General features: G+C 42.5%; 2 protein-coding genes across 3 annotated transcripts in view; one reads left to right on the forward strand and one right to left on the reverse strand.

The window, feature by feature from the left end:
- LOC308483694 (thyrotropin-releasing hormone receptor-like) overlaps nt 1–5,094 on the reverse strand; it is a 38,279-nt gene extending 33,185 nt beyond the window's left edge. Inside the window, exon 1 of the mRNA XM_081017839.1 lies at nt 5,041–5,094. The gene's annotated coding sequence lies outside the window, so the exon portion shown is untranslated. The remainder of the gene's footprint in view (nt 1–5,040) is intronic.
- The window catches only part of ZC3H18 (zinc finger CCCH-type containing 18), a 53,129-nt gene continuing 45,309 nt past the window's right edge, over nt 5,059–12,878 (forward strand). For both annotated transcript variants that reach the window (XM_081017765.1, XM_081017766.1), the window contains exon 1: nt 5,059–5,198. The gene's annotated coding sequence lies outside the window, so the exon portion shown is untranslated. The remainder of the gene's footprint in view (nt 5,199–12,878) is intronic.

Raw genomic sequence — 12,878 nt, forward strand, 5'->3', positions numbered from 1 at the left:
GTGGACAGTCCAGTACAGTGGTACCTTGGGTTACATACGCTTCAGGTTACATACGCTTCAGGTTACACACTCCACTAACCCAGAAATAGTGCTTCAGGTTAAGAACTTTGCTTCAGGATGAGAACAGAAATCGGGCTCTAGTGGCGCGGCAACAGCAGGAGGCCCCATTAGCTAAAGTGGTGCTTCAGGTTAAGAAAAGTTTCAGGTTAAGTACGGACCTCCGGAACGAATTAAGTACTTAACCTGAGGTACCACTGTATAAGTAAATGATTATTGTGTCAATGGTATGTTTCAGAATACACACACACGAACACAAAACCCACAAGTCTCAAGGGGCCCTGAGGCAGCTACCTCAGCTGGCAGATACAGGGGAACAGGGATCAGCAGCAAATAATGGATCCACACTGTACAGTAATTTTTAAGCACATCCAGTGCACATTTAAAACACATGACCTCCCTCAAAGAATCCTGGGAGCTGTAGTTTCCTCCTCACTGAGCTAAAATTCCCTACATCCTTAGCAAACTATCGTCCCCAGGATTCTTTGAATTTAAAGCCATGTGCTTTAAATGTATGGCAAAGATCTTCCCAAAGTGTTGGGGGACAGAGCTGGGTGTGTCATGTGGCCTGGCCGCTGTGCCCTCTAAGCTAGCCTGATGTCAGGTGTGATGTAGGGTGCTGTCCTGTCACCGGTGCTGAAGTAAGACAGAACTGCCAGCTCAGTTAGTTTCTCTGCTTGGAATAGGAGGGGTGCTAAATCTGCTTTTGCTTAGGCCTCAGCAATGTTTCCAGATGGCTCTCCTTTGTTGGAAGCAAAGGTTTATTAGGCAAAGTCACTGGTAACACGCAGATTCCTATGAGGAGCTACACAAGCAGGGCTTGAAGACACCAGTCCTCCCCTGTGGTAGAAGGGCCAGAGCTCAACAGCAGAGCATCTGCTTTGCATGCAGAAGCTCCCAGGTTCAATCCCTGGCATTTCCAGGTAGTCTATTAATACTGCTATTATTACTGCTACTAGGAAGACTTCTTTTTTCAAAAAGCCCTTCGACCATAAGGTCCAAGGGCAGGTTATAGTAATATAAAAATACAACTTTAAAACCAGTTAAAAGTATTTCTGTTGTGGTCTGTGGGAAAACTCAGCAACATAAGATTGAGTTCAAGCATACCTTGTTAAATCTCAGGGAAATACTCAAGACTTTGCAGTATCCAGTCTTCTGAAACTGGTGTAAAATCAACATTCGTCTCAGGGTTGGTTTGTTTTAAGAATAAGAAGTGCCTTGATTGACTTCAGTGATGGATTTGGTGCTGTTTGTCTACATATTTCACTAACAAATTCATAATCTCGCCTCCCTGCTCTTGTACCTCATTTCATGCTCATCAAACCGCTGAAATGGCACTGCCATCCCAACCCCAGACACATTTGGGCTTGACTTCTAATGTATAATACTTTATTCAAAATGCTCATTTCAGCTTTCCTTGGTGAGTCAGGAAGAGGGGCCTGTAGGTAATTCTCAGCAGGCTGCCTTTGATTTATAGTAGGTTCATTCAGTTTGAAGATTCTGCCTCTCTCAAGATGTACAGTAAGCTCCCCTCATGTGGGAAAAACCTGCATTCAGGGGTGGCCTCGGTATCCCAGAATGTATTATTCTGCTTTAATCAATCTGGATTAAATGTTACCTAATAATTTTGTGGTCTCAGCTGATTTGGGAGAATGACTAGATCACAACAACCTTCCAGACCCTCTTGAGTGCTAATATTGGCAGAAGGGCCTTCTTGATAGTTCCTCTGGTTGAGAGGGGGGATTCTCTATGGCAGCTCCTAAACTGCAGAACTTTCTTTATACAGCTTTGGGTGAGTGCTGAAGACGCACCTCTTTTGACACCCAAGATGTATATTTTTAGGACCCATCTTATTTCCGTAATCTTAAATTGTTCCAAACTGTTTTTTAATATTGTGTTTTAATGGCTGCAACTCACCCTAGGACCTTAGGATAAAGAGCTGATAATACATTGTAAGAAGCATCATCATTGTCATGTTTATTTCTATTCCACAAAATTGTGCCCAAAGTGGCTTGCAATGTTATCAAATAAACCAGAAGTATGACACTTCAAGAAATATATTGGAAACAATTGGATATAATATCATAAGGAAAAACATAGAAAGCAATTGTATGACACGATACAAGCAGTCTCACCTAATTTAACAGTGTAAACTAAACAGATGGGAGAATAACAACAACACAAAACATTGACTAGTAGTATGGAAGATATCACCATGCTCCAGACAATACACCTGGATCCACACAACTAAAGATCCCAGTTGGGGTGTTGCAAACACCCACACCTTGGCTCTTACCTGGAGGGGCCCTATGTCCACCCTTGTTGTGGGCTGTCACACCACATGGCGGCCAGTAACTTTCCTTCCACACTCTTCCACCAAGCAATAAACATTTGTCTAGGCTGGGGGACATAAACAAGTTCTTTGGGTAGTGCCCTCACCCTCATCATGACCCCTGAAGTTAAAAACCCAAAGAAGAAAAGCCCCTTTGGTGTCACTCCTGTGGGGCTGACCCACCAAGGTAGGCCCACCACCAGTGACCTGTTATGCTGCCATAGTCTGCCATATTGTTTCCTACTCATGTGAGTATTTACCAATATGAATACAGAGATAATACTTATTAAACACACAGTCAAAATATACAGATTTACATGTTTCTGCAGTGAGGAATAGCTCAGCAATTAGCTCAGCAATTAGCTCCACTAAACTGTCAGTATCAATCACTTCAGTTTGGGGAAATTAGCTAAATGACTCTGACCATGACTAAATCAACATATGTGCAATATGCCCACAAAAAGAGGCGGAGGAAGGGGCAAGGCAGGGGTACAGTTTAGGAGGAAACATATGTCCAGCACAGCTTAGAGAGAGACCCTAGCCTAGTCTGTTCTTATCAGTCAGTTTCCAACAACCCATCTAAAACTCTCACACACTCACATAGGAATTTACCCCTTATTAACATTTTTAACAGTGATTATTAAAAAAGTAAAACTTAACTTAGTTGTGTTGATAACACAAACATCCTGACATTGGTACACCAATTAACACAAGTATTGCAGGGGGTAAATCCATGGTAGTGGTTCAGTCCACAAGTGAACTGAACCTCCAGCAGTTTCAAGCTGCAGTCTATAAAATTCCTTTGTTCCAGTATCCCTTAAAGTCATTACAGAAAGTTCTGGGAGGTGGAAATGTTCCCCTGCTGGCTTTTGAATGTTTGGCCATTTATGATGACAGATTTGTATACATTTGTCCTTTTGCTTAAGAGACAAAAGGCTGCAAGTATTCAACTGTGCATCGTTGTTGGGTGTGAGCTCCCTCTTCTGTTGTATTTGGCAATAGCATTTCTCAGTTTCAACTTTTCCTCCTTAGTTCCAATTGCTTTTGATTATCTCCATCTTAAGGTTTTGAGTCAGTTTAGAATTGCTTGTTTATAGATCTATATCAACTGTGGGAAGCATTTTGGTCCTCCAGATGTTGCTGAACTGCAACTCCCATCATCCCTGGCCATTGGCTATGCTTGCTGGGTGTGATGGGAGTTGTAGATCAGCAACATCTGAGCGCAAAAGGTTCCCCACATCTAATCACTATTGTTACTTATTAACGTATTACATTTACAACCCACCTTTCATCCAAGGAGATCAAGGTGACATACATGGTTCTCCTCATTTTATCCTCACAACAACAGGCTGAGAGACAGTGACTGCCCAAAGGTCACCCAGCAAGCTTCATGGCTGAGTGAGGATCTGAACCTGGGTTTTCTAAGTTCGTTCTCTCCTTCCCTGTTTATATTTTCTACTTTTCTATTTGTCATTTCTTGAATTTTGGGGGGGAACAGACAGAGAGTGGATCAACACCCTATCTGCTGCCCTGTTTTTGCTAGAAAATCATTTTTCTCTCACCAAGTCAGCATAGACATCACGCAGATAGGAGTGCAAACATGCTGGGAATGTGGGTTTGGGAGAGCACATCCTTGTTTGAGACTCTGTCCTGCCATGTGATGGCCAAAATCTTCCTGACACAGTGCCTGTGGAAGGTGTTGAGGCGTTGCTCCTGGCGGTTGTAAGTTGCCCATGATTCACTTCCATAAAGCAGCATGCTCAACAAGCAAGCCTGGTAGACCTTCATCTTGGTATTGGACGTTAGCGCCACATTCTCCCATACACTTTTGGAGAGGCAAGCCATCGCTGTAGCTGCCTTGCTCAGCACCAATGGCGAGGTTGCTGGTTATGGTGGAATCCAGGAAGACAAAATCATCTACCACCTCAAGCAAGTGGTCACCAATACTGAGGCGTGAAGTGCTGGAGACGTCCAGACACAGGATGTTGGTCTTTGTCAGGCTGATGAGCAAAATAGTTGATTAGTTTCTGTAGAGCTTCCTCAAGCTGAACTGTCAAAATCAACTGGTGCATCTTTCACCAGACTCAACATACAGCATTGGGAGAAAGCTTCACCTCTTGAATTTCTGCCAGCAGTGATGGCGACCATTGGCCTGCCAAAGGGTGGGGTTTGGAATCAGCAACTATAACCATCTGCTGCGCTTAGATTCGTATGAAATCAGTTGCTGCAATATTGGATGGAAGCTTCAGGTTTTGAATTTCTAAGCCTTGTGTCGTTCTTAGGTAGGCGGATGCCTGTCACAAGGGATAGTGTGCTGGGGCGGGGAAAACACGAGTTGAAATGCTGGCGCTCTAGGGCACTCTGCACGTGCTCAGAACCATTCTTGCTTTATATTACAGTGACTATGAAACAAGTTCTGGACAGTAAAAGTGCTCAAATGACTCAGTGCGCAAGCGCAACAAAGCTCTGTCTCCCGCCCCATCTCTAGGTTAGATCGCCTGATTGGCTGCTAACCCTTTTAGAGGCGGTCCCCGCCCTCCGACTACTTCTCTGGAGCTTAACCATGCGCCGCCACACCCCTTTCTTTTTTTTTCTTAATCTCTCGCTGCCCTGGGCGCCTCTGCGCATGCGCTTCCACAAACCCTTCACACTCTCTTTAGCCGTCTCGACGCCGCCGCCGCCGGCGCGCTCGAATGACGTCACGCCATGGCCGCCTTGCTCCGACGCCGCCAGTAGAGGCCCTGTCTCGCGCCCTGCCGCTTCTCGGAGCCGCTTTCCCTCCCTCCTCGTCCCCTTCCCGTCCGGTCAGGTGAGGAGAGACGGGCCCGGCTTCCAGGCCCGGAAGTGGGCGGAGGGTCGTAAGGGAGCTGGGCTGAGGCGCCCTGGAATGGGGGGGGCGCCTCCCTCACCTCCACTGCTCGCGCTCTGGGTCTTCGGAGGGCGGGGTGGTAGGCCTCTCCCCCAGCCCTGAACGGGGATGACGTTATTGGGGAGGGGGGGAGGCTGTGACTCCCTCCCCCCAATAACCAGGAGGGCTAGTTCAGGGTGGCGGGGTGTCAAAGGGGTGACCTCCAGGGCATCCCACAAGGAGGCGGGAAAAGAGGAGGTCGGCGTTGCTCTGTGGGGATGAAGGTGGCTTCGAGCAGAGGGGAAAGAGGGACGTTCCGTGTTAACAATTGAAGCAGTCAGAGCATCAGGCAACCTAGCCTGAAAGCATCTCTCTGAAGTTTGAGGCTGCTCCCATGCTGCATGAGGTGGTTCGTACTGCCGGTAAAAGATGGGATTGCTACATCCAGAGCCCCCCCCCCCCCGTGATGTTATCCCTGGTCCTATTATCCCTGGTCACTGATCATGTTAGCTGGGCCTGATGGGAGTTGAGAGCATCATGTTGGCTACCCTTGTGAATGTTAAGCTTCCTTAAGATGCGTTGGATCATTGACCCAGACACACTGCTGTTGTCATCTCAACAGTTCTCCATGTTCCCAGGTACACAGAGGCCTTTCCTAGCAGTCTTACTAGTGATCCTTTTGATGGAGATGCTGGGGATTTAACCTGTGACCTTTTGCAAGCAAAGTAGGTGATCTGCAATTGAGCTGTGGATGCTTCTGATAAACCTGTGCAACTTAGCTGCTGTCTTTTGTAACCAGAAATGAATTTGAGAGCTTCAGTATGTGCTTTACCACAGAGTGATGGTGAACATGTAAAACATGGGTAGCCAATGTGGTGTCTTCCAAATATGTTTTGGTTCCATTTCCTTTTAGCACCTGGCAGCATAGCCAAATAACAGGGATAATGAGACTTGTAGTTCACCAACATCTGGGAGGGCACCATGTTGATTATCCTTGCCCTATAAGAGTTGAGTTGGATGACTAATCCACCAAGCCCAGTCTCATTCTTGTCATTGGCAGTTTCAAGCAGAGAAATCTCTACTTGACATGAGATAGTACATTGGACCTTCTGCATGCAATGCACTGAGTTATGGCCTCTGGGATTGGTGGTGGTGATGGTAAATTGAGGAGGGTATAGTGAAAGGTTGATGGCCGCTCCTGCTTTGAAGGGTGTATTGGGACAGACTGAGTCCTCAATGAATGGAAAGCAAGTTGTGATGACAAGTGCCAATGTGGGTTCCTCATTAGCTGGCTACAGGTTCTTTTCTGGATGGATTTGACAGGGGCCAATGCTGCAGTTAGGGTGTGTCAGGCAACAGCTCAAATGGGAAATGACTGAGTAGGTTGACACTGATTCTGCTGGGAGGCTTAAGAACATGGATTTAGTTACTGAAAAGAGAGTGGCAAAAGAGGGTGAGACGGAGGTATTAACTTATCTGTGGACAGCACAGAGACAAGAGGTGCTCTGAAGTTGCAAGTAGAAATTCAAAGGGGAGGTTTAACTGAAATGAAGATTTGAGGTTCATGCAAAGGATGCCTGATCAAGTTAAGTTTTGCATGAATGTATATGAAGTTATCATTGGTTTCTCATATAAAGGGAGTAGGTGGGAACACACATCCCCTGACTGCATAATGGTAGTGGCGCCCTCCCTGTGGAACGCCCTCCCCTCAGATGTTAAGGAGATAAAGAACTACATAACTTTTAGACGACATCTGAAGGCAGCCCTGTATCAGGAAGTTTTTAATGTTTGATGTTTTACTATGTTATATATAAGCTGTAAGCCACTCAGAATGGCTGGGGAAACCTAGCCAGATGGATGGGGTATAAATAATAAAATTATTATTATTTCATTAATTAAATGAAGAAATTGGGTGTTGCTTTGTATGGATGGAGATACTGAAAGGCTTGATGGATTGCTTGAAGTGAGGAAAGATAATACAATGGGGTCTTAATTTAAGATGCAAAAGCTCAAAATGTGATTTGTCTTAGGGAGCAGAAGGAAGTGTGAGTGCTGAAGAAGGGATAGGGTGTAGGAAAGATGAAAGATCAAGACCTTTGTTAGTCCCGTCTTAGCTGGTGAAGACTCTGCATGTATTCCTAAATGGCCTGGTAGCTCCTGGATATCTCAAAGATAAGCTTTGGTAATAGGGAGCTCTTTGATACCTTGGGAAGAATAACTAGGATTTGTTGTTGATACTTAGCATTTTCAGAGTGCTTTCAATCTTCAAATAACCAATCTTGTCATCCTTATAAGAAGTTTAGAGGGTAAATTAGTATTATCAACATACTGCCGATAAGGAAAGAGGCTGATGCTGAGAGAGAATGACTTGCCTACAGCCGCCTTGCAAGTGCATAGCAGAGGCAAAATTCAAAACTTTACTCTCTTTCTGGGCCATTGCATTATATCACCTCCCTTGTGGTTGCCAGTGGAGGAGGATCTTTTAAAAAAATCTCCTGACAAGTTGTTAAGCATTGTGGATTAGTGAGAGCTAAGTAAAGCCAAGATAAATCATGTTTAACCACTCATCAGCCCTCTGCATTTTGAGGAAATGTGTTTTCAAAAAGTAGCATTCTCCTTCTAGGCTCTTAATGACACTTCTCCATCTTAGCTTCATTTTCTCTTGGCATTGCATAGATATGTGGTATAAGATCCCATTGTATTATGTGGATCTATGTATAAGGAGCTGGTAAGTCTTATTGTTTTCAAGCACCTATGGCTAGAGCAACAGACTTTGTGATAGATGCCTATTCGTTACCGGGCTGTTAAAAACAGTACTGCTAAAGGTGGATTATTGTTGGTTGTTCTTTGAAGTATTTATTTGCTGGTTTTAAGCTTAAAACGTCAGGAAACAGTTTATTTTCATTTATGGTCATTTTATGTAATCAAATGCAGCAGTAGAAAGAAAGTCTAAGCCAGAATTTTTTTTTAATCATACTAACAGCACAGTCCTCTACAGGTCTGTACAAAAGTAAGTCCCATTGAGTTCAACAGGGTTTGCTCCTAGGTAAATGGGAATATGATTGCAACCTAAAATACACTAAAAGCATGGGCTTTAGTTTTGCTAAACAAATTACTTTCAATGTATAAGTGCCAATTGCATTTTGTCCCTGTAACTGGGCAGGAATAGAGTGGGTGTGACATTTGTCAAACAAAATACTCTGCAAACTGCAAACCCAGTATTATTTCAGTCCCTGATCACCAAAGCCCCATCTGGCATGAGACTAGATGTTGCTCACCCTTCCTCTCTAAACCATTTCATAGTCAGTACCATGGATAGGTAGCATTGGGTAGACTTCACAGTGATCAAACTACGTTCTCAACAGTGGCCAAGTATTTTCATTTTTTTATTCTACTTTTGTCCTATCCTTTGAACCTCAAGGCAGTATACCTAGTTCTCCCCTCCCTGTGCTATTCTCCCCACAACCCTGTGAGGTAGGTTAAATTGAGATAACATTAATCTGAGATAGGCTAGCCTAAGGTCTTCCAGTGAGCTTCATGGCTGAATGATGATTTAAACCTACATCTCCATGGCCCTAGTTAGCTACTAATCACTACACCATGCTTAAATTAGATGGAGGTTCTTCTGGAATTCTTTGTAAAAGTAACAGATCATGAATTTATTTTCTCAGAGCGAGCTTTAGTAATACTCATTATGTAATCAATAATATAACAGAATTTCCTTCATTCTTGGCCAGCACTGGATAAAAATTCAAGGCACTAGGAATTTGATGCTGGCACCTGGGAATATGCTGAAGGCCAGTTTCTTTAAAAAAATGATGATTGTTATGGAACTAATTGAATGCGGCAAATACTTATTTTAAATGTTTTTTGGGTCTTATTCATTGATCACTTAACATTCCGTCTATTCCATGTTTAACCTTTAAAATGAGCACTTCATGGTTAGATTTTTCTGGGGTGAAAAGATTTCCTTTCCCTAAATGTTGTTCCCACAAACAGATTAAATTAAATGGAAGAAAAATGCTATTTCATCTGAGACCTAACTAGAGAAGCAAATTACCATCTTCAGGCAAAATTCCTTTGGGGAATGGTAACACAGAGACAAAGGCTAAATCTTGTTCGCTGTAAAATCCCATGTTATTCACAATAGAGAGAAACATTTCTCTTGTTAGACCTTTCAAAATCTTTGGTTATGAGTATAATAACATATGTTTGAAAATACTGGTTTTTAGCTCACCCATTTATTTAGTTTCATTTGGCTTCTGTGGCACAAAATATTTATTCACTGTCCTCCATTCTCCAGGCTTGGTAATAGTTGTCTTTTATCCTGTGTTAGTAAGGATTGGCTGCAATTGACATGGTATGGGGTTTCTTTTTAATGGGACAGAATTACACTTCAGATTAAAGTTAGCCAAGCCACATGACAAGGGAGGACACAAATACCCACACTCTCCTTGATTGGGAGCCATTTGACTGAGGGAGGAATAATGTCTTCCTATGCTCAAATATGTCCATCTGCTAATCAATCGGTGAAGCCCTATATGTATACCAACTTAAGATCTTCTGCCAGACTGACATGGTTGTTCACAGCTTGCTACCCTGTTCATTCTTGCTTCTTATGCAATTCCCTTTCATCCAGTATTCGAAATTAGCCAGGCACCTGGTGCATTTTGCCCCTGGCTACCAGCCACTTGTGACCAAGTGAAGATGACTGGGCACCAGGATGGTGCCTGCATCTGTACCATCTGAAGGTGCATTCATTAGCTATTGACTGTTTTCACACACTAATACCGCATTCTGTAGAATTCTGTCAGTTATATTTTATCTGCACAATTAGAACGAACTTCAGGAACCAAAATGCTTTTTCTATGCAGCCTGAGCAGGAGTGGTGAACAGTGTTATAGTTAATTGTTGTACCTTGTCTTCACTTACACCACCCCACTGCCCTACTCACAGTTGTGAAGAACATTCTTATGTTATGAATGGTCCATGTCACCATTAAGAGAAAGAGATAGAAATAGGGCAATATATATATATATATATATATATATAGACTGTCCCTGGATCAAGTGACTTTTCTTCTTTAAGTTCTTAACCTAGCTCAAGGTTGTCATCTGAAATAGCCAGATGTCACAGTCTTTAGAGCTGTCTTACCCCAAAATGACAACTAGACCTTCTGTTTTGGTGACTGTAACCTTAGTTTAAGGAACTGTTTGGTGCTTAGCTTATATATCTGAGTTTCTAACACTGCTATCATCATGAATTTAAGAGGGGTGCTGTATAAAACATAACTATTGTTTGGAAGGTGATAATTTTTCTAGTGTTTCTGTTGCTTTGTCACAGGTGCAAGGTATATTCTTGGTTTCTGCACAACTTTTATGTCACTTGAGAAGTCATTGGGCAATGTTGCACACATGGAATTCTGTGAGCTAAACAGTCAGTGAGCAAAATACCTCCGCCTCCTTTAGTCTTGCTGATGAAATATAACTAGGCATTACCTTCCAGACTTACTAAAGTACCTCTGTCACATCCTCTCAAACTTACTTGGTTTTTAAGCTGGCTGTTTCAGCTGGCCTTAGAATCAGTTATTCCAGCTCATCTTCCTCTGACTCTCTACATTTCTGTAAGCCTGTTAATGTCGACCTTTAAGTTTGGGTGTTTCAGATTGAAAACAAACTTCTGGGCCTGTCTTCAGCAGGGAATAATTTCTGAAGTAATTAAACCATTTTAAATCATAATTGGAAAATGGCCAGTACAGCAAGCTTTTGGTCATAGATGTTTCCGATCTCTAGCCTTTAAGTGCTTTTGAAATGGCGAACTTATGGGTAGCTCTTCCAAGCTACACTTTATTGCCCCGAGCCACAATTTAATAGAAGTCAATTAGTTGCATTCTTTAAGCTTCCTGATAACATTCTCTCAGTTGGAAATTCAAATCTGTCCCAAAATTTGATGTACAGGTATTCTCAAAGTATTAGCGTCTAGTGAATCAAACTGTGTTAAGGGCTCCTTCAGTTAATTTTACTTTTCTTTTAAATAAGACCTGTTTTATTCCCCCATTCTAAAACATATGTGCCCTGGTATATATTACATTCTTACAGCATTCTAAAGTTAAAGATCTTTAAAGTTAGGAGTTTATTACCTACCCAGACATTCTATGTGGTACTAATATCACTTTATCTTTGACACTTTGTGTCTTATGTCTACTTTTTTAATATTAGCTATTTGTTTTTGTGCCTGTATGAAGAAGGTTGACATATACAGGCCCAAATCAAGGCTAGCTGTAGAAACTTTACACCTAGTGCGGGGAGAAACACAAGAATACTGTGCAATATGGAGGAAGCTTTTTGTTCTCTAAAACAAGTGTTGGGTATCTCTGGTCCTCCAGTTGTTGCTGGATTGTAACTCCCATCATCTCTGACCCCGTCATGCTGGCTTGGGCTGACAGGAATACAACAACATCTAGAGGACTGCAAATCAATTACCACTTCTCTAAAGAAAATACATAGGGTCTAATACAGTTGTGTGGAATGGATTTTTTTAAAAAAATAAATTCTAAAAAATGTACTGTTCCATAAAATGAATTAGAATCATAGAATCATAGAGTTGGAAGAGACCACAAGGGTCATCGAGTCCAACCCCCTGCCAAGCAGGAAACACCATCAGAGCACTCTGATGGAATTAATTTGCTTTTTGAATGTACTCAGCACAAGAAAAAATGGGCTATTTCAAAGTTGTACATAATATTTTTTAAGTGATTGTCATTACGAAGCCTAAATATTACATATATATTACACATAGTCTATTTATGTTTAAGGCAGAATCTATGCAGAGGGCTCTAAACAACCCAACATGCAGCTAAATCTTCCAGTCACTTTGAAAGCTCAAAGTCAACCTACCTTTCCTGAAGGCTTAGTGGTTTTGGATATCCGTGTTCACCAGTGATGGCTAGCCTGTTGCCTTCTAGATATTTTGGACTTCCAATTACCATCAGAACCATCCGGCTGATGGCTGATGGGAGTTTTAGTTCAACATCATCTGGATGGCAAAAGGTTAGGTGCTCCTGCTGTTCATGGCACACAGGTTTGGCAGTAACTGGCATCGTTGATTGACTGTTGGCACTTAGATTGGAGTGTCATTTTTCTATCCATTATAGCCTAGTAAGGAGGAGGGGGCAAAACTATTGCATTCACATGTTTTCCCCCTTTCATAAAGACCTGCAAAACACTCTTAGGGTGTTCCTTCCTATTTGCCCTTTGACTTTTGAAAGACTAATTATGTCAGTGGAAGCATAAGGGGAAAGGGTTAGAAGGGCAGAAAACAACTAGGTGTTCTAGAATTTGGCAACAACCTCCAGGTTAACTACTTCTGCACATATGTAAAGGGGCAGTGGATTCTAATTAACTCCAGCTATCTGACTGTTTGTTTGATAACTCATCCCAGAACTTTAATTTCTTCCCACCCTGTGAGGTGAGATAAGAAAAGCAATACAATGAGAGCTTCAGAGGGAAAGAGAGAAAAGGATGGTGCTGTTGAAATAGCAATTGCAGGAAGCCTGACTGTCACTGCTTTGCCTTCGATATTGTTCTCTCCCTTAGCTAATTGGTTAGCTAATTCTCCTTTGCGGCCGAATTGTTGGCAATA

The sequence above is a fragment of the Podarcis pityusensis genome, assembly GCF_964106645.2.
Source record: "Podarcis pityusensis genome assembly, chromosome: 8".
Lineage (NCBI taxonomy): Eukaryota > Metazoa > Chordata > Lepidosauria > Squamata > Lacertidae > Podarcis > Podarcis pityusensis.